Source organism: Lutra lutra, chromosome 3 (assembly GCF_902655055.1).
Source record: "Lutra lutra chromosome 3, mLutLut1.2, whole genome shotgun sequence".
In the NCBI taxonomy this organism is placed as follows: Eukaryota; Metazoa; Chordata; class Mammalia; order Carnivora; family Mustelidae; genus Lutra; species Lutra lutra.
Window position 1 is genome coordinate 50,930,338 of NC_062280.1, and position 22,509 is coordinate 50,952,846.

Consider the following 22,509-nt stretch of genomic DNA (forward strand, 5'->3'; position numbering starts at 1 on the left):
TGAACATGAACTCACTTCTTGAGACTGAAAAACCCACCACCTATGCTTCCTGGGAAGGCACAGAAAAGAATTCTCCCTTCCCCAAGGCAGTAAGAAATGAACCAATATCTTGGGGATGCACACTGGTGCCTTTAAGGTGCCACTTCACCCCCTCTAGTTGCCATCCCTTCCTCCCATCACCGCTGCAGAGATCGGCTCTGCCCAGGCTTGTGACCTGCTTCCCACGAGTGTGATCTGACAGGGCCTGGCCTCGCCCTGTCCATGGGCTTTCAGCTTCCTGGCCCTGGGCTCCTTGGACCATGAGGAGCAGGATACTTGAACTCACACACATGCAGTCTGGTAGGAGGAGAGAGCCAATGCCAGAGGGGCCACCCTGGATCAAGGAGGGGCAAAAGCTGGCAATGCTTCCCCCTTTTGTTGTCCAGGACATAGAGTTCTGACATGCATCTCACAAGGCTCCTTAAGGGGGCTTGGTGTCATCAATCACAAGTTGCTCCGAGCGCTGGTCAATGTGTGAAAACATCCTGATAATGGCTTTCACTCTCTCCACTCCTGCTCCCTGAAATCATTTCCCAGATAAACCACGGGCACCAAAGCCTTCAGAGGAACTTTGGATAAAACAAAACCCAATCGCTTAAGGAGGGCACGTACCCACCTCGAACCAACCTCCCACTGAATCTCTATCTATCCTTCTTTTCTTTTTCAGGGGGATCAAACGCTACGAACCCACATACCCTCCACACAGGGTCCTTTATACCTCAGCCTGATTGGCTACAGCAAAGAAAGTGAGTACAGAGATAGGACAGTGGAAAACAGGGGGGAGAAGGTTTTAGTGGATACTTAAATGAAACTCTCAGACATTCTTGTAATAGGATTTTAGCTCCAATAACATAATAAAAAGAGCCCACCATAGGGGCGGGCACTCTAGATATGCTTAACACATTTCTGCTGTTTTAGAGAAAAATGTATCCTTTATTTTAGATCTTCCTTTTGAAAGAATAACCATCTATGCCAACATTTGCAGCTAAACAAGCAAGAATATGTCATGACTTCTCAAAAAACAAATACTTATCAGTAGCCCCCAAAATAAGAATCAATTTTTCTGTGCAAGGCCCAACCATGCTGTATCAGACATAGGGCACTTCTTGGGAAAATGCCAGAATTTCAGCAAGCTGATTATACCCCTCTTTTAAAAATATCTTTTCATGATTCTCTAACATACTAGGCTTAGAGAATTATTTATGCACTAGCTGGATTTGGGGCTGCAATGCTTTTTGCATGTCAGTCAAAGATACCAAAACCCAATCAAGCCAACATGGGCTATGCCCCAGAAACCATTCATGCTTTTTCTATATTTAGCATAAACAGCACACATATGCTTAACATAAAAATGACTGTCCACAGAAACTGCACAGCAACAAAAGAGCCTTGGTTTTGACTTCTGCATGGATGTTAAAATAATTTAATCCATTATTACTATGTTGTTGACTCCTAATTGGAGGACAGTATGTAATCTCATTTGGCTAGGTAAAAGGAAATTGGGAAGTAGAGGCTAATTTAAACAGGTTGTCCAACAGTTAATTATTTCAGCAAGCCAAGTGCCATATTCTAATCTGCATGAGTATTAAAATTATATTCATACCTGCTTAATCATAGTTGCTATATACCATAAGTGATTATGGATCAAGAAACAAGTAATCAAAAGCTGCATATTTAATAACTGTTGTTCACACTGAAATTTCTTATGCTATTAATATCTAAATTCCCTTCTGTGACTTTAGGCTATTTTAAAAGGGGGGAAAAATACAGAAACCTTGTTACCATGGAGACTGTAAGCCGGTCAGCCCATCTGCTGAAAAGGATATAAAATTTTGTAAGTAGAATTTTAAAAGCCTTACTATGAGAAAGACTTCCTCAAACACAGTAGGGGGGAGAGAGCTACAGAAAGTCTGGCAAAGGGCCATTTGCAAAAACTTGGGCTATCATTATTTTGATACTAACCATGAATTTGCAGTAATTCTCATTAAGGGGAAACTATTAATATCCATACATCAGAATACCAAAGATGTAAAACATATTTTGGCATGTTCTGTGCTAATGTTTACACCATTTCTCAGGGAAAAAAATTAAGAATGTGTATTAAAATCTAATCCAGGGGCGCCTGGGTGGCTCAGTGGGTTAAGCCGCTGCCTTCAGCTCAGGTCATGATCTCAGGGTCCTGGGATCGAGCCCCGCATCGGGCTCTCTGCTCAGCAGGGAGCCTGCTTCCTCCTCTCTCTCTGCCTGCTTGTGATCTCTCTGTCAAATAAATAAATAAAATCTTTAAAAAAAAATAAAATCTAATCCAAGGAAGCCTATGATTTGGTTAATTTGATTTTTTAAAAATGCTCACAGGTTTTTATAAAACAAAAATCAGGCACTTTAAACAATTATGGTGTGAAGGTACAACGGCATCTTTAGGACCTTATAATATTTAGCCTTTCTCTTCTGTTTTTTAAACTTTTTTTTTTTTAAGATTTTTTATTTATTTATTTGACAGAGAGAGATCACAAGTAGACGGAGAGGCAGGCAGAGAGACAGAGAGAGGGAAGCAGGCTTCTTGCTGAGCAGAGAGCCCGATGTGGGACTCGATCCCAGGACCCTGAGATCATGACCTGAGCCGAAGGCAGCGGCTTAACCCACTGAGCCACCCAGGCGCCCTCTCTTCTGTTTTTTAGATATGTGTGCGTAATTCAGAAATTTGTTCCCACAGCAACTTGTAAACCTAGTAGGCATGAACCCCTGCCTGGGATGAAGACACAAGAACTATCATAAAGCAGTTTGTGTCCGTAAGAGACTGAAGGAGGTGGCTTATCTTCATTCATTCACCCATTTATTCATTCAGTAAGGGTTTGCTGAGCACCCGCGACGTGTGCCAAGCACATTTCCAGACGCTGGGAATCATGCCGTGGTAAAGAGCAACAAAAATGCAGCTTATGGGGACGCCTGGGTGGCTCAGTGGGTTAAGCCTCTGCCTTCGGCTCAGGTCATGATCCCAGCATCCTGGGATCGAGTCCCACATCGGGCTCCTTGCTTGGCGGGGAGCCTGCTTCTCCCTCTGCCTCTGCCTGCCATTCTGTCCGCCTGTGCTCGCTCGCTCTCCCTCTCTCTCTGGCAAATAAATAAAATCTTTAAAAAAAAAAAAACGCAGCTTATGCACAGGTGTAATTTACAATTAGCGGACAGTAACTCAGAGGGGCAGTTTAGTGATAAGAACAAGACGCCCTAAGATGACAGAAATTCTGCCGGGAGCAATTAGATGAAGACACCAAAGATGAAACTTTGGAGCTGAGCCTTCACAGGGGAACAGGAACAGGAGCAACATTCAAGACTAAGAGAGCACAGTGTGGTAGCAGAAATCTGGAGAGTGTCTGTCACCAAGCTGGATTTCCTTTCACAGCTCCACGACAACCTGAGAAATCCAATGTCATGAGAAGGGCTTAATGAATATGAAATTTTAGGGAAACTGTGTATGTGAGTTGATTTGAAAGTCTAATTATCTTCGTAAGTATCTGTGATAGGTGAATTTATTTTCCTAAACAGCAAAATTCCTGGTTAAAGAACATTTTTGCCTTATGATAAGTATCACAAGTCAAATATAAAAATAGCAATAGAAACTTTTTAATGCTGTAAACCTTTTTCACAGATAATATCTCTCATCAAGGTTTACAAAGTCTTGCGATGAAGTACAACAGTTATTACTTCCATTATATGGAGGTGGAAACTAAAGGAAGATTAAGTGACATACCTTAGATTTAGGAAAGGGTTAAATTAGACCTTGTCCTTCGGCTTTCGCCATAATATTGTGCTCTTTCTACTAGACTAGAATTTTGTGCCAATTTAAGGGTTTTTACAAAGTAATAGGGAAAAGTACTCACAGAACAATGTATCACAAACATTATTGGTCCTTGAAAGAAATCTATATGTATCTTCTTCATGCAATTGGCAGAAAAAGAGTAAGGCCAGGAGAACTGAGAATGTCAGCCATCAGTAAATGCAAATATCACTTCTGCATAATGATTTCCTTAAGAAAGCGACCTTCCTTCTTGTTATGGAAGGTCCAAAAAATGCACCCACCCCACCCCTTTACCCCCTACTCCTGCACCAAATCCAACACACTTGGAAGTATCCTCTCCATTGAAGTGGAGAGGACATTAGCTCAATGCTGTTTCTTTCCCCAGTGTAGTAAACTGGCAATCATGCTTGTACTATGTTTCCATGAGAATTCAGCCACCGCCCCCAGATTCTAGTGCCATCACCAAGTCTGGCATTAAATTAGCAGAAGAATGAAATTATTATGAATTTTGAACAAGCTGATACAGAAATGTAAACAAATGAATTGCTAAATATATAACTAAAAAAGCAAACAGGTTGGGGCACCTGGGTGGCTCAGTGGGTTAAGCCTCTGCCTTCGGCTCAGGTCCTGTTCTCAGGGTCCTCGGATCGAGCCCTGCATTGAGCTCTCTGCTCAGCAGGAAGTCTGCTTTCCCCCTCTCTCTGCCTGCCTCTCTGCCTACTTGTGATCTCTCTCTGTCAAATAAATAAACAAAATCTTTTTTAAAAATAAATAATTTAAAAAGATTAAAAAGCAAACAGGTTAAAGAATGTTAAAGAGATTAGAATGGAGTGCAGGATAATAGAAACTCTGAAAATAATTACAGATACATTTTGAAACAGAATAAAAGAGGTAATTGTGGGCATATTTGTCAATCTGCTGTCACTGTTTAAAAGAAAGTCCATTACAGCTGTATTCTCCAACAGGGGCTCCCAAAACTTGGGATGTCCCCTTCACCAAGAAATGTAGTCTTCAAGCATTAAAATCTCTCATTTGGGGGCGCCTGGGTGGCTCAGTGGGTTAAGCCTCTGCCTTCGGCTCAGGTCATGATCTCAGGATCCTGGGATCGAGTCCCATGTCGGGCTCTCTGCTTAGCGGGGACCTGCTTCCCCCTCTTCCTCTGCCTGCCTTTCTGCCTACCTGTGATCTCTCTGTCAAATAAATAAATAAAATCTTTTTTAATAAATAAAATAAAATCTCTCATTTGACAAGCAACTCAAAGGACTAATCTACTGCGGGCGTGTCTCTGGCTCCAGGGTGAAGAGCAGGGATCTAGGACCAAAGACAAGATTCTGTGGAGGCAGGTGGGATGGGAGTCTACGCTAGATCCAGGAAACCAACCCCAAAGCTAGTGTACGGGGAGAGTCAAGAGCTAAGCCAGGTGACGAACCCCAAGAACACGAATGTGGACAGAGTTAGAATAAAGCAGGCAGGCAGAAGAAAATGGCAACAAGACAAGAGAACACAAAGCTGTGTGGGCAATCACCCTAGGAGCTGTCTGAGCAACAGAAGTGAGGAGCCCAGAGGAATCGCCAGAAACTAGCACATTCCCAAAGCCCTCGGAGCTCCCAACATTGACCACCTTCAGCCCCACCACAACTACCACCATCACGATTAGCAGCATCGCTACCACTAGCCATGCCTACGGCACCAACACTGCCATCTTATGGCCAATACCACCACCTCCACCGTCACAACCACCATCACCACCACCAGCCCTGCGATCCACATAACCACCCCTCTAAGATGTTCTCTCCACAACCACAAAGCAACAGGTAGAGGCTCTGAAATTTCAGCCTTCCTCACCAGTCTCTGAAAGTAGAAGGGGGCAGTACTGATACAAATTACAGCCCCCACCCTGCCTCAGAAGCAGAACAGCAACAGTAGGTAGTGCTTTTAAATGAAATAATTTGTACCCAAGATACACCTATACTATTTCATTTCTCAAAATTCTCATAACACCCTATGAGGCAGATACTGTGGTCCCCATTTCATGGGGAAGGAAAATGAGCCTCACAGTCAATATGACTTGCCCAAGGTCATACGCCTAGAAGCCGATGGAGCCTGGACTCACATTCCAGTCCACCTGACTCCACAGCTGATTCTATTAACAGCTCTGCTGGTTGCATCTCTGAAGAAAATTAAGATAGAGTCAAGTCCTTGAGGGGGTTCACTGGTAGTGGGAGAGACCTGTAAACACATCATTTCAAAACAATATGAGTAATGCTTCAAATGTACTAGGGGAGGAAGAAACTAATTCTGGAGACTCCTGGGTGGTTCAGTCAGTTAAGCATCTGTCTTTGGCTCTGGTTATGATCCCAGGGTCCTGGGATCAAGCCCTGCATTGGGCTCCTTTCTTAGTGGGGAGTCTGCTTCTTCCTTGGCTTGCTGCTCCCTCTACTTATGTGCTCTCTCCCTGACATAGGGGGGGAGAGGAGGGGGGGGAGGGGAGAGGAGGGGGAGGAGGAGGAGTCGTCCTGGGATCTAGTCCCACATCGGGCTCCTTGTTCTGTAGGGAGCCTGCTTCTCCCTCTGCCTGCCACTCTGTCTGCCTGTGCTTGCTCTCTCTCTCTCTGACAAATAAATAAATAAAATCTTTAATAAAAAAAAAAAAAAGAAGAAGAGGAAGAAGAAGAAGAAGAGGAAGAGGGAGAAGAAGAGGAGGAAGAAAGTGAAGAAGAAGAGTAGGAAGAAAGGGAAGAAGAAGAGGAGGAAGAAAGGGAAGAAGAAGGGGGGGGGAGAAGGAGGAGGAGGAGGAGGGAGAAGGGGGAGAAGAGAGAAGAAGGAGGAGGAGGAGGGGGAGGAGGGAAACAACTAAGTCTGCCCGGGGATGTAAGAGAAGACTGTACAGAGGATGTGACGTTTATGCAGCCGTGAAGAAAAGAAGTAGGAGTTCACCAGAAAAAGCAGTGGAGGGGAGAGCAATTCACATGGAATGCTAGCAGATGTGAAGGACAGCCGCAGTGTTCACTTACCCCTCCCGATGGCTCTGCTGATTTCCCCATATTTGACCTCTGGCCTGACTGAGAGCTTCCCCTCAGGTCTGGTCACGCTGCCAGCTTGTCTCTCTGCAGGCACTGAGCCATACCCCCCTCGGCCATATGCACAGACACCTGTCTCAGCTTTCCTAACTCTGGCTCAAGTTCTAGAGTCCAGCACATCCTGCTGCCCCCTGAGGAAGTCTGGGATGAAAGGACTGGTCAGCAGGACTCAGGCATATCCAGTCTGCAGCCCCAGACCAAAGCATCAGCCATAAGGTGAGGAACAGCTGAGGCCACGTGCTCGTCAGTCAGTGCTGATCAAGAGGCTTCTTCGATGCCCTCCGTGCAGGCAGAAACTGTCCTGAAGCAAATCCAGGATGCAGCATCCAAAGGAAACCACCAAGAGAGTAAAGCTGTTGCTGACCTGCGTGTCACCAAACTGTAACCAATATCTCTGACATCAAGTCTTGCAATCCAGTACTTGGGGCATACATTTCACTGTGAAGTCTACTGGGGAAGAAGATTAGAAAGGGAACAGTCCAAAGCTCAGGGTGCCATGGTAGGGGCCAAGGTGCCACGGGACCACACCTGCTTTGATTTTTTTTCCAAGCCAAAAACACTGCAGCTATGTCTTTGAGCTTGACACTGTGGGTCCACAAACAGCCGTCTGTGTGTTTGTGTTTTTTTTTAAGATTTTATTATTTATTTGACAGAGAGAGAGATCACAAGTAGGCAGAGAGGCAGGCAGAGAGAGAGGTGGGGAAGCAGACTCCCCACCAAGCAGAGAGCCGGATGTGGGGCTCGATCCCAGGACCCTGGGATCATGACCTGAGCTGAAGGCAGAGGATTTAACCCACTGAGCCACCCAGGCGCCCCCGTCTGTGTGTTTTTGAGAAAACTTCCAACCACTTTCTGAGAAGACCCTCAGTCCATGGATCCCCTCTAAACCTCCTTTTCAGGAACATGTTCTTCTTAGATAGCTCAAGTCTTAAAAGAGAACAGCAAGACTATCCTTAGCACAATGTCTCACTTAACGAACAACAAATACTAGGCCCTACTCTGGTTCTTACCCAGGTACTGAATCACTATCATTCTGTTCATTTACGAATCAATATTTATTAAACACTCATACTGTGTCAGATGCCTATTTTGTTTATGTGGAATGCACAATGACAAGGACATACTAGTTCCCTGCCTTTTTGGTGCTTATGTTCCTATAAAGATTGATGGGAATGAATAAGTAAAAAGAAGATGCAACTAAGGTTATTTCTGATAGTAAAGGAATGTGATAGCAAGTAAGCACAAGGGGGGGCCTGCCTTCAATGAGCAGGCAGAGGAGGTCTAAGACGGTAATGCTTGGGTTCAGATGGGAGAAGGAAGCAGCCATGTACAGAGCTGGGGGAAAAGCATCCCAAGACAAAAAAGGAGAGAGATGTAAAGGCCCAGAGACAGGATTAACCCTGGTTTATTCAGGGGCGCCTGGGTGGCTCAGTCAGTTAAGCGTCTGCCTTCGGCTCAGAGCATGATCCTAGGGTCCTGGGATTGAGCCCCATGTCAGGCTCTTTGCTCAGCAAGGAATCTGCTTCTCCCTCTCCCTCTGCCCGTCGCTCCACCTGCTTGTGCTCACATGCACACTCTCTTTGTCAAATAAATAAAATCTTAAAAAAGAAAAAAAAAACTTGGCTTATTCAAAGAACACAAAGAAGGCCTTGGGCTGGGGGAAGGGGCTGCAGGGGGAGTGGAGATAGTAAGCAGGGGTGTGGCAGCTGAAATAGGAGTCTGGCAGGAGTTCTATCATTACAGAGCCTTGCAAACAATAAGGAATTTAGATCACACTCTCACACAACTGAAATCCATTTGGAGGGTTTAAAAGAGGGGAATGCCATGACCTGATGTCCTTTTTGAAAGGACAGCTCTGGAAGTTGTGCAAAGAAGAGTGGATGTGGTGGTGAATGGAAGCAGGGAGACTTCCAGCAGACCTGAAGAAAGATGCTGGAGGCTCACCCTAGAAACTAGGCTGGTGGCAAGAGAGATAGAGAGAAGTGGACGGATTTGTGGCGGCTTTCAGAGATAGAACTGACTGCAAGGATTATTCAGACCCACCATTTCAATATCATCCCAAAATTCTTCCATGAAGAACAATATTTCAGAGGGACAGCCTGCAGCACATGCGAGCCATTGGTTCATCTGTAGGACTATGTCCATACGTCCTTCACGGTGAACTGTGCAGACAGCATGATGAGGAGACTGGGAGGGTGATCCAGATGTAGTCCCTCCCATCAAAACACCTTCAAGTATGCTGACTACATCACCAAAGATAACATCCACAATTTCATTTGAAGAAATCTTTATGTTAAAGCCAAACTTTGCAAACCACTATTGTGACACGGCAGAGTCTGCCTAACTGGCCCCAATACCCATCCTCTCTTTCCTACCAGAAATAGAGCCATCACAATTTTTAGCCTTCACATGGCTACTCCGCTGGAGACCACATTTCTCAGTCTCCTTTGAAGGCAGATGTAGCCTCACGACAAAGTTCAGGCAAATGGGTTTGGAGCGCAAGAAATATGTTTAACTTCTAGGTCATTCCTTTAAAAATGAAATGCTTATTCTCTTCTTTCCCCTTTGAGCTGCGTAGGAAACAGTGATTACTGGAGCAGTCACGCTGGACCCAGAGATGGAATCTAGATGTTGAGAATGACAGAGCCTGCCCCCAGCCTGGGTCCTTGGAACAATGATCTCTTGGAATAGAGCTATTTACCACTCTGAACTGCCCACCTACCTCTGGACTGGTAAGTGACAAAGAAATATACATTATATCTTTTTGTTTCAGCGGTAAAGTAGCTTAGCATCTTCAATAGCCAATGTATGATCCACTGTGTCTCTCATTCCCTCTTCTGCAGCAAACTGAAATGTGCCAGGGAATGGCTGCTCTACCGGAGTGAGAACAACAGCAAGGAAGCCCCCCAGCCAACTCAGGAGATAGATGGGGTGTGAGTGCACAAAAGTGTTGTTGCTGTAGTTTTTGTTTGGGGGAGGTTTTTTGGTTTTGTTTTTTTATTATTTATTTATTTATTTGACAGAGATCACAAGTAAGTGGAGAGGCAGACAGAGAGAGTGGAGGAAGCAGGCTCCCCGCTGAGCAGAGAGCCCAATGCAGGGCTCTATCCCAGGATGCTGGTATCATGACCTGAACTGAAGGCAGAGGCTTAACCCACTGAAACACCCAGGAGCCCCGTGGGGAGGCTTTTATTATTGCAGCATTACCTGACCTATCCTGGTTGAAAACAGCTGCTCTAAAATCTCCTGGATTACATGAGATCAAAGAGCAGCATCCATTACCTGGGGAGTTTGGAAAAACACTGATGCCTCCGAAACCCTAATTTAATCAAGCTGGAGTACAGCTGGGGCTGTACTGGATTTTTACATATTTTACATATTTTACATATTTACCTGGTGATCTAATATGCAGCCAAGGCTGAGAATCACAGACACTTGGGGACCATATATCAATGGCTCCCACACAGTTGCTTTTATTGAACAGTACTCCAGCGTGATGAGGAACATCATCTCTACATGGAAGGATAATTTTAACAAACAACTCCAGAATTATGACCAAGTATCACTTCATGGTTTAACTGACTGTCTTACACAGTGTTGAGTCTATGAAAACATGGGAGAACTTTCTCTCTCTAGTCTCGGTGCAGGAAGTATGTGAGTTTTTCCTAAAGAACAACTTTATTTTTACCGTAAGACATTGTAAATCCTGTAACTGATCTTGCTCTCTTCTTTAGGCAGTTCCCAGAAAGTTCAGAGTCAAACCGGAGGCTCCCAACTAGTAAGTGACTGGAGTTTTCTTGGCATACATTTTATGGACTCAGCATACATTCTTACCCTTATTTTCTCCTTAGTTGATTTTATTGGCTTGTGATATCATACAAGCTAATGTAGTCATTTCTAGAACAAGGCAGGATATAAATATATCTTTAAATAATAAATAAGGAGCATGTGTCACTGACTGGAAGAGAAAAGAGAAAGAAAATAGTTAAGTGCAGGAATGTACCCAAGCAATTCAACACATGAGATCTGTTATAAAAATATCCACCGTAATCTACTTATTAAATAGTTAATATCACTTAAAAACAGACATTCCTGTCTTATTTATCAGAAAATGGGAACCCATGCTGACTATGCCCCTGAGAAACGAGGGATAAGCAGGAAAGTTGATACTGAAAGCTCCTAATGCTGTTTTCGAATGATATAAATCAATCTTGCGGTTCCACCCACCTTCAGCAAAGTTTCAATTTGGCAGCTTTTGTTATTCTTTATTATAGATTTAGATCCCCATTAGCTACTTGCTCTTCCTGGTTGCTGTAATAATCATAGCAGCAGGAGCTACCCCACTGCTCAGCTGATTTCCTCTTAATAGCCTCCAGGATGCACATCTGCCAACCATCTTACCACATTACACAAATACTTCATTCTTGACAACCCGCTCTATTCTCCACATATCCTTTCATGCCTCATGCATATGCTTGAAAGAGTTATAAATTCCAGCTCTATTCCAAATTATCTTTCCTCTTGTAAGCTTCTCCACATCATCTCTTTATTACCCTCTAAAAAGGATATCGTCATCTAATACTTTCAATAATATTTTATATCGAATGACCCTAACATTTTATGAGTTCATCTCAGCAGCTAGGCGACCCAGGAAAGATGCAAAAACCACAAAATACAGTGGTTTCTAGCACAATGTATGAGTTGACCACACACATATGCAGACACAGACATAAAGTCCTATAATACTAGAGCTTAAAGGAACCTCAGAGGTCACTAGCCCTCCCCACTTAAACCCCTATTTTGCTAACAGAAAAATGGAGTTCCTGGGAAATATTCATTCAGTAGTCATTCCTGAATTAATACTTGTGTCCCAGAAATTCACTGTTGAGTCAGTTATTTGAAACTTGGTATATATTTTCTCATTAAGAAACAATGTTACAGGGGCGCTTGGGTGGCTCAGTGGGTTAAAGCCTCGGCCTTCGGCTCAGGTCATGATCCCAGGGTCCTGGAATCGAGCCCCGCATCAGGCTCTCTGTTCAGCAGGGAGCCTGCTTCTCCCCTCTCTCTCTCTCTCTCTCTGCCTGCCTCTCTGCCTGCTTGTCATCTCTGTCTGTCAAATAAATAAATAAAATCTTTTAAAAAAAAGAAACAATGTTACAACAGAAAGACTCCAGATCACCTACAAAATTGTATTTAGGATAGCTGGTGGCAACAACAGAGATATTCTTAAAGTCACTGGACCATACACAGAAAAATGGTTAATATGGTAAATTTTAGGGTTTATGTATGCAACAATTTTTTAAAATTACATTTTAATCCATGACATGGTTAAAACATGGTAAAAGAGGAAGGAGGAGCAGGAGAAGGAAGAAATTCAGATCATCTTGCCTGGGTCTGCATAAAAAGTCCTTCCTTGAGTAAATGTCTGCTAATTGTTTTTGCAGTATCCATCTTCCTCTCCACCACTAGCTCTCAAAATTCCCTTAGGAAACTGGTCTCAGTGCTTAGCCATGATGGGGTAACCCCAATCTCATCCCTAGGAGGTACCAACTACTGACTTCAGCCCACAATGTTAGTTCATGTGCTATTTCAGGCCAATAAGATTCACAAAACGTGTATGTGTGCATGCGCTGTGGACCATGTTTCAGGGGAGGGTAGTGCTCTGAAGAAACAAGCCAACAAAAACCCTTTTCCTTCCTGCTGGAGCTATCCTAAGAGAGGCTCTCTGCTCCTCTGAACAGGGCAGGGGATGGATGGGAGAGCCTGAGCCACTGCTGCCACCACAATAGGGGCTAGGCTGAGGTCCAAGCCAGCACACAGAGGTGAGCAGAGAAAGGCATGCGGTGTTGGAAGAACTGCAAAGAAAGGGAGTCCTGAGGAAGTCATGAACTTCTGGAACGATCCATACATGAAGCCAGTCACACCCACCTCTGGACTTTTCACTTGCATGAGCCAATAATTCTGTATGTTGCCTTGGCCGATTTGTGCTGAGTTCCTGTTTATTTGTGACTAAAAGAGTCCTAACAGATACATTCCAAAACAAAGCTTAAATTCGACCCAGTTTGATCCCCATTCATCTCCCTTTCTGAAACCCTTTCCCATGGGTTACTGTCTTTCTTCTCAGGCATCCAGGACCCTCCTTCTCTCCAAAGGTCTCCATTCTGATACCCTACCCAGACCTGCGCTAACTCCCAAAGACACTCAGTCCCCAACATCACCTTCCCCTTTCTTCCTCCTTCTACTCACACTCAAATACAAATTCATAAAGCAAAAATAAAGAAAACTACATCACTTATTATGAGTATGTTATAGAAGACCCTAAAAAGGGATTCGAAGTTTGTCTGCATGTACAACAATTTGCACAGGTCAACAAAGCATGAGAGCTGCTAACAGAACCAAGTTCCATGTACAGTCCTGGGGCAGATTCAGAATAATGCTTGTTCCCCTGCAGGACCCTACAGAGGGATGCAGGCTTTACAAGGGATTCTTGGACATTCAGGGCACAGGAAGTGCTACTCAAGTGCCCAGGAGACAGAGTGTGACCCAGAGCTGAGGAGGTCTGCAATACAGCTGATCCAGAGAGGCTGAAGAACATAATGCTGTGTGTCACCTTGTGTGTTTTGCCTGAGAAGGAGCTTCCTAGTTGGCAGAAAGCAGTATTCTCACAGAAGAGGCAGAGTGAATGCAGCAGGAGAAGCCTTCCTCAAAAGCTGTCGCAGCAGACATAATGAGGGACAGAGCTGTGAGCACCCACTGGACTCAAAGAAATAATGCACAAGATATTAGGAGGCAGATGTTGAGGACCTATGTCTCCCTACAGGTAGGAAAGGTGAACAAGTGAAATGCGGATTATTAATGCTGATTCCTTACAACTTCGGCTCCTTCTTCCTCTTGTCCCATGTGGTACCTGTCCATACAGCCCCACAGGTTGGTGGGGTATGTGGACATCCAGCTTACCCAAAGGAGAATCTAGTGAACAGTCAAAACAGAAGGCCAGCGAAGGGTGCCTGGGTAGCCCAGTTGGTCAGGCATCTGACTCTTGGTTTCAGCTCAGGTCATAATATCATGGGTCATGGGATAGAGCCCTACATCAGGCTCCATGCTCGACAGGGAATCCGCTTAAGATTCTCTCTCTCTCTCTCTCCCCACCACCCCTTCCCCTACTCACACTCTGGAATAAATAATTTAAAATCTTTAAAAAAAAAAGTTCCAAGAGAAGGCAATCTAGAGCCATATTACGGAGCTTTGTGGAGAAAGGTTCTAGAGGGGTTTGACAGATGGAAAGATCATCATCATATGAAAATGGTGAGACCTTCCTCAAGGAGAAGGAATGGCATGACTGAATGGGCAGAGGGGAGAAAGCATGGTTTGAGTCCAAGTCTGGGGGTCTGTGCTAGGAACAAGGGCAGAAAGGGGCAAGTTTAGATGGGAAAGTGGGGAAGACTGTGAGAAAGGATAGACTCAGGGAGTCATCACTGGGGAGCATGTCTGTTCTGTAGTGGCACACCTTTAAAGGATGGGAAGATGAGCCTGTTTGTAAACAGTAAGTCAAGCTACAATACTGTGTGAATGACTAGAACCCCTGAAGACTTCTGGGAACAAGCATGTGTTTCAAATAGGATGCTCATTAACCTAAATCATTTGAAACTGGACCTCAGACAGCAGAGGAAGAAGAAAAGCATTCGGGCGTGTTAAAACAGGTATTGGGAGGCGCCTGGGTGGCTCAGTCATTAAGTGTCTGCCTTCAGCTCAGGTCATGATCCCAGGATCCTGGAATCGAACCCTTCATCAGGCTCTCTGCTCAGCATAAAGCTTGCTTCTCCCTCTCCCACTCCCCCTGCTTGTGTTCCCTCTCTTGCTGTAATTTTGTCAAATAAATAAAAACAAAAACAAAAGAAGAGGGACGCCTGGGTGGCTCAGTTGGTTAAGCAGCTGCCTTCGGCTCAGGTCATGATCCCAGCGTCCTGGGATCGAGTCCCACATCGGGCTCCTTGCTTGGCAGCGAGCCTGCTTCTCCCTCTGCCTCTGCCTGCCACTCTGTCTGCCTGTGCTCACTCTCGCTTCTCTCTCTATGACAAATAAATAAATAAAATCTTTAAAAAAAAAAAAAGAAGAAAGAAAGAGAGAAAGATAAGAAAAAGAATAAAAATTTTAAAAACAAACAAACAAAAAAAAAAACAGGTATTCGGGGGCAAAACCCCACCCTCCCAGCCTGCCCAGGCTCCTTGCCCCAGCTTGCCCCAGCTTGCCCCAGCTTCCTAAGCCCACCCAACGGTCCCAGGAGTTTCCAGGCCACATCCTGCCTCTGGACTGCTTCCTGGTTCTTCCCAACTTCAGAAGCCAGAGCTCTGTGAAACACCAAGGGCTGTTTTCTGTTGCTGCCCGCACTTTAAACAAGGCCACAGTCATGGTGGGAGGCCTATCCAGGTGGATGTTTTTAGCACATTTATAAGTTGGATATATTTAGGTTTTGCCTGCTTACATTTTAAATCTGCACATCCACTAAAAAAAAATTACACTAGTGAAAGTACTTAATGACACCAAACTATATATTTAAGATTCGCTAAAATGGTAAATTTCCCATTATGTATATTTTACCACAATAAAAATATAAATAAACATAATCTTTTAAAAACCCAATGTCCTTCCTTTTTCTTTTTTTTCCCACAATTAACATTTTTTACTCTTCTTATATAGAAATAGAAAACAAGGGGCGCCTGGGTGGCTCAGTGGGTTAGGCCGCTGCCTTCGGCTCAGGTCATGATCTCGGGATCCTGGGATCGAGCCCCGTATCGGGCTCTCTGCTCAGCAGGGAGCCTGCTTCCTCCTCTCTCTCTGTCTGCCTCTCTGCCTGCTTGTGATCTCTCTCTGTTAGATAAATAAATAAAATCTTTAAAAAAAAAGAAAAAGAAAAAGAAAACAAAATACTTGGAAATATGAAATTTGCATTTTATTGGATTAGTTTAAACCCTGAAGATGGCTACTAATGTAGAAATAGCAATAGTAATAATAACACCTATGGTACAATTACTCTTCCAGTGTGTATTTGACATCATTTTTACTGGCATTATTTGGTTTAATTTTCATTTTATAGGACCAAAAGAAATATTTATGTTAAAGTAAATGAGTATGGCAACCAATACCAAATGAAACACTGAGCCTTTCCTACCAGAAGGTCTCCCTATGGCACAGAGACCAAACGAATAAAAAATGTTCCCCAAACTAAATCACCCCTCAAGCTTTCTGAAATTAGCAGAGAATATTTGCAGCTGACCTATTTCTCTCCCACACGACTGTGTTGATAATTGACTTTTGTCCCCTAGGGAAGTGCTCAAATATAATTGAGCAGCACCTGCCACATAGAGAGTTCAGTTTTATATACCCAGTAATTCCCATAAATATTGTACTTAACTTGGGACTCGACACTCTGCTTTCTCCTTAATTGTATCTCCCAAGGAAAAAAACATTATAACTACCAGAGCTGATTTATTATAAGCATCTAGATAAAATTTTTTAAAGTACTTTGGATTATAAATATCCAAGACACTTCTATGATGAAAAATTATTGAAAATGAAGGCAGTAACTACTTTTGTTGCTCCCTTTTTTAATCTCAGGGATCTCATCCTATTATAGAAAGCCCCTTCTATAGATGAGAGTCACTCAATTTTGTTCAATCCTGATGACAAGGAGGCCAAGGTCAGGGATTTGACTTCCATGCAGGTCAAATAGTTGGCTCCCCACAAAATTCATCTTTATGACCTAAGACTGTAGCTCTACAATGAATATAAATATGTTCTACCATGACTTGAAAAGCTCTCTGAAACATAGGCTTAAGGAAAGCCAAGTCCCTTTATACAGGTAGACCAACAGCTGCACATGTGGACCAGGGGCTCTAACTTGAAACCCTCAGCCTGCTGTAGAGCATAAGTAAATGGAAAAAAAAAAAAAAAAAACCCAGAAGCAAATCACAAAGATCACATTTTATTGTATTATTCCAGTTATATGAAATGTTCAGAATAAGCAAATCTATAGACGTAGAGACTAGTAGATTAAGGTTGGGGAGGAGTGTGGAGAAGGACTGATAATGAGTACAAGGTCTCTTTTGGGGGTGATGAAAATGTTCTAAAATGAGATTATGATGATAACAGAGTACATCCTCTAAATTCCTGAAAAAATGACTTCCTCCTCTCTGTTACAGACACACACACACACACACACACACACACACACACACAGAGGCCAAATAAGAAAGTCATACCTTTGAACACCCTAACCCTAACAGCGATCATTTTACCCACCTGTGTGATGGGAAAACACAACCAGCATGGCGAGTTGTTGACACCAGCACTGGGCTATTCGAGAAGAAAGGAGAAGGGTATGATAAATCCATCTACATGTTAAGCTACTCTGCATTTCCATTACTGCTGGTCTTTCCAGTGCTAAAAGAGAAATTGCAAAAAAGTCTTCCTAAGGAGTTTAAAATTAGTATTATAATATGATATAGTGAGCACTATAAAAAGTCACCATTTCTAGTGATTTTGACAACCCAAAAAAATGCAGATTCTTCTCAGGTTTACGTTTACAAAATATTTCCTCTCAAAGACTACTACCACAGCTATTAAACTGCAGCCCTGGACAAAGATGCCTCCACCAACAAAGAATATAAACTGAGAAACAAAATCGGCCCGGTCTGCCATCCAAATGATTACAGGGAAATGTCGCAGAAGCTGTACAGCCCCCGTCTAATTAATGCTTTCGGGACATAAAACACAAATGCTGAATGGCATTCCTTCAGAGTCGAGGGACCACCTCTTCTCTGTGCATGTGTGTAACAAGAAAGGACACGTTCAAGAAAGTAGGGAAGCCTGCAGACAGGCATGTTTACTCCAGTGAAAATGAGAGCTGTCATCAAGGAATTTCAAAGCCCGATCTATACTCCAGCCAGGCGTTCCTGAAACATCAGCCTTCTCTGGCTCTGAAAGCAGGTTGCCATAGCACACAGCTCGTCATTATCGTTACCTGAAAGCCCTAAAAGTACTCCCTGAAAACTGAATAATTCAGCCTTGGCATTCATTTCGGCTTCTAGCTCTAGTCCCACCCCCACGCCCTGCCCCAGTTTATGTGGTTAAAGCCACGTACAATTGCTGATGTGTCCCTATGTAATCAAGTTCGGAACAACTCTTCTAGAACGAAGGGTGCTGTATTTTACCTCAACGTTCTCCTGGGTCACGAAGGACAAGGACAGGCAACTGTGATGCAGGGCAGAATGGGTTTCTGTAGGGGTTCTTTGGGGCTAAGAGCCTAGCTCCCTTTGGGGACTCAGCACTTTGCTGTACTCGAACCTGGAGAGGTAAAGACCTTGTGTGACGGGGGAGGGTGAAGGAAATGCTCTGCACAGCCCCACAGAGGAGATAGTGACACAACGCCCTGGGCTCAAGGGGAGTGAAAACCATCCAGGGGCTCTGGGCCCATCCCGGGCACACCCTGCTGAAGGACAGACTCCGAGGACCCATGTTGCTGAGGCCTGTAACCCATTCTCGGGGCACACACGCCTGCTGGGAAGGAAGGTCCAGCAAAGAGCAAGCGACACGGAGGACAGCACTGTTCTAGGGAACACTCTGCTCCAAAGTGTTGCCTGAAACAAAGCACGCAGAGGCCAGACAGTAGAACGGGGCCCACATGCCCCTCCGCGCATGTGCCTGCCGACATTTCTTCAAGTCGTCAGTGAATGTGAGTGAACTGCAAGCCTGCTGTCCTTGGTTAGGGACGATGCTTTCTCGGAGTCCAAGCTGCAGAAATAACACCAAGAAATGGCCAAACTAGGAGGAAGGTGAGGAGTTGGGCTAATGCTACAGCATCAGCCAGAAAAGATGGCTCAGAACTAGATTGCCTGGGCTCAGCTACTGACTCCGCAGAAGCAGAGGGACTGGTTTCTACAACTAGCTACACCACATGGTGTGACTTAACCACATTCTCTTCAGTGCCACCCCTGCTTTTTCCCTTGATGAATGAACAAGGAGTCTCTGCTCCTTAACACCCAGGGATGGCAGTGTCTGAGGCAGCACTGGAGTCATTAAAGAGAGAAGGCCATGGTTAACACCAAGGTCCTTTCCAGCTTAAGGATCCACACCGCATCCTATAACTTTCTAGAAAGATTAAAATTTCAATCAGAATCATCTAAGTTTCAATAAAATCTCACCATCCTAAACTGAAGGATAAATAGTTCTTTATTCTACAAAAATGAGACTTTAGGGAACTCTCTGTGCCAAGAACAGGGGCTTGGAGAAGAGCACAAGGGACTAGTTCACGGGTTAGCTGCCCAGGAACTGGATTTCTCAGTAAGAAATGTCATAAATTCAGTTCCATGTATTCAAGCCCAAGCGCGAAAACAAAGCAGTTTGCCACGAAAGGCAGAGTTCTTTCTTGGTCTCAATTTGGGAAAACGCATTCCAGATAAAATTCACACAGGAAACAGGTGTGAACTTTCCCCTCAAGTTCACTGTAACTGTATTATCCCACTTGGCCAGGAAGTTTACTTACAGAGCAAGTAAACTTCTAATTCTGTTAATGAAAATGAATCATTACTATTCTCATGCAGCTACAATATAATGGTTGTGCTGGTCCTGTCCCACTTCCCTCAGTATCATTCTCCCCCTCCTCTGTGCTGCTTTCTATCTCAAGAGGGCCAAGGGTCTGCAGGCTGCTTCCCAGGCTCCCGGTCAGCCAGCTTTCAGCTGGGCTCAGCCAAGGGCTGGTGCATCAGGAGAATGGGGGACTAGCTGGCCAGGGGGGTATGGGGGGACAGAGTATTCCTCCCCTTTCTCTGCCCTCAAGTGGCTTCTTTAGTAGAAGCTATATATCCTGTCTCTCTCTCTCTTTATTTAATTGAAGTATAATTGACAAAGATCATGTATTTGTTTTGGGTGTACAATGTAACGATTCAATATTTCCATATATTGCAAAATAATCACAAGTCTAGTTAACACCCATCACCATAATTAGTAACACATTTTTTCTTTTGATGAGAACTTTCAAGATCTATTCTCTAACCAACTTTCAAATGCACAATAGATTATTAACTACAGTCCCCCTGCTGTACATTACACCCACCATGACTTATTTTATAATTGAAAGCTTGTACCTGTGACCCCTTCACCCATTTCCCCTATTCCCCTACCCCTGCATCTGGCAACCATTAATCTGTTCTCTGTATCTATAAGCTCAATTTTTGTTTTTGGGGTTTTTTTTTTTGTTTTTTGTTTTTTGTGTGTTTTTTTTTTTTTTTTTTTTGGTTTGGTGAGGCTTTTTAGATTCTACATGCAGGTGAGATCATACAGTATTTATCTTATTATTTGATTTCTTTCACTTAGCATAATGCCTTTAAGGTCCATCTATGTTATCACAAATAGCAAGATTTCATTCTCTCATGGCTGAATTATACACACACACACACACACACACACTCCTCTATACACACACCCCACAACTTCTTAATACACTCATCCGTCAATGAACACTTAGGTTCTTGCCATGCCCTGGCTACGGTAAACATTGGCTGCAATGAACATGGGCTGCATATATCTTTTCAAGCTTGTGTTTTCATTTTCTTCAGATAAATAGCCAGAACTGGGATTGATCAATCATATGATAGTTCTAATTTTAATTTTTTGAGGATCTCTACGCTGTTTTCAACAGTAGCTGCACCAATTTACACTCCCACCAACAGTGCACCAGGGTGTCCACTTCTCTACATCCTCACGAACACTTGCTATTTTTTCTCTTTTTTATTGTAGCCATCCTAACAAGTGTAAGATGATGTCCTCTTTCTCCTTGCTTTCTTGCTTTCTCCTTGTTTCTTGCTCCCACAAAACAGTACACCAGGGGCTCCAGCATCTACCAGGTGACTCTGGCCCTTGGGCTCCAGGAATAGCTTCCTTTTCCTGCTAACCTAGAGGTCGCGGTGGCTTCCAGCTGTTGCTAACCTAAAGGGTTAGCTTCCAAACTCACCCATCACCTGTTTAACATGTCTCTACATTCAAGTCCCTCAGTTGTAAAATCCCAAGGAGTTTTGTTTCCTGGGTAGACTCTGGCTAATATAATGACTACTAAACAGACTTCCATGAACCATCCAAACCAAAATTCCATCTTAATGTAAAATTAGGGGGAAAACTACAATCTCAAGATTCTCTAGTTGTTGCTTTGTTCTTCACAATAACCATACAAATTAAGAATACTTCCAGGGGGTGCCTGGGGGGCTCAGTCATTAAGCACCTGCCTTTGGCTCAAGTCATGATCCCAGAGTTCTGGGATCGAGCCCCATATCAGGCTCCCTGCTCGGCAAGAAGCCTGCTTTCCCTCTCCCACTCCCTCTGCTTGTGTTCCTGCTCTCGCTGTCTCTCTCTCTCTCCGTCAAATAAATAAATAAATAAAAATTAAAAAAAAAAAAAAAAAAAGAATACTTCCAGGTTCAGGGGCTCCTGGTTGGCTCTCTCACTTAAAGGATAGACTCTTCAGTTCAACTTGGGTTGTGATCTCAGGGTCATGACATTGAGCCCTCCACCAAGCTCTTCAGTGAGCGTGGAGCCTGCTTGGGATCCTTTCTCTCCTCTGCCATCTGCTCCTCTGTGCTATACTCTCTCTCTTTAAAAAATAAAAAAAATTAAAAAAAAAATACTATTCTAGGATCTAAGAGGAATAAGCTCCATATGTCCTTTCATGTGTCCACATTTCTGTGTTTGTATGTCTGTCTTGATATTTCAGGGATGAAGTGTGTTGTAACGGAAAAACTGGAGAATCTGAGTAAGATCCCCTGCCCCTGACTTGGTTCTAGAACTACTGATGTGATGTCAGTACAGCCTTTATGTCCTTGGGTCTCCTCATTCATCTGAAAATGAGGAACTGACGTACTTTCCCTTTGCAATGTCTTCCTGTTCTAAAATTTTGTAATTCTAAGTTTATGGATGAATTTTGCATATATACACGCCTCTAAGCATATGATTATTCTTAGAGCTATGCACAAAGCATACACCTTCTGTTGATGAATCTGCATTTTATTGGAGAAATGTGTCTCTGAATTATAACCCAAAGAACTTTTTGCCAGCTTGTTTTATTATAGTACCAACTTAGTAACTAAATATGTTTTCAATCTCTAAATACAGTGTGGGTTTACTGAATTATGATCACGATCATTTGATTAGCATACTTAAAAAAGCCCAAGGTTCTGTGATCTAAAGTAGATGGTTCCAAAGATGACTGCAATAATAACATGCTCTTTTGTAAGGTGACCTTGCTACACCACCAAAAGAGAGTCTATTTCCTTTCCCTTTGAAACTGAGCTAGCCCTTTGTTTTGATTTAGAGACTGTAGCAGAAGCAATGTCATGTAGCTTTTAACAGTAGGTTTTACAAAACCTGCAGCTTCACCCTTTACTTCCTGGGATGCTCCTTCTTGGAACCCAGCCACCATGTTGTAAGGAAGTTCAAGCAACCATGCTGGGAGCCCAGGTGGAGGAAGACTGAGCCCCCTGCCAAAAGCCCTAGTCGAGTTCTCAGCCAGCAGCCAGCACCAACTGCCAACCACACGTGTGAGGCTAT

General features: G+C 43.7%; 1 protein-coding gene across 2 annotated transcripts in view; it reads right to left on the reverse strand.

Annotated features, from left to right (window-relative positions):
- CACNB4 (calcium voltage-gated channel auxiliary subunit beta 4) overlaps positions 1-22,509 on the reverse strand; it is a 251,357-nt gene that overhangs the window by 223,255 nt on the left and 5,593 nt on the right. The window lies entirely within an intron of this gene.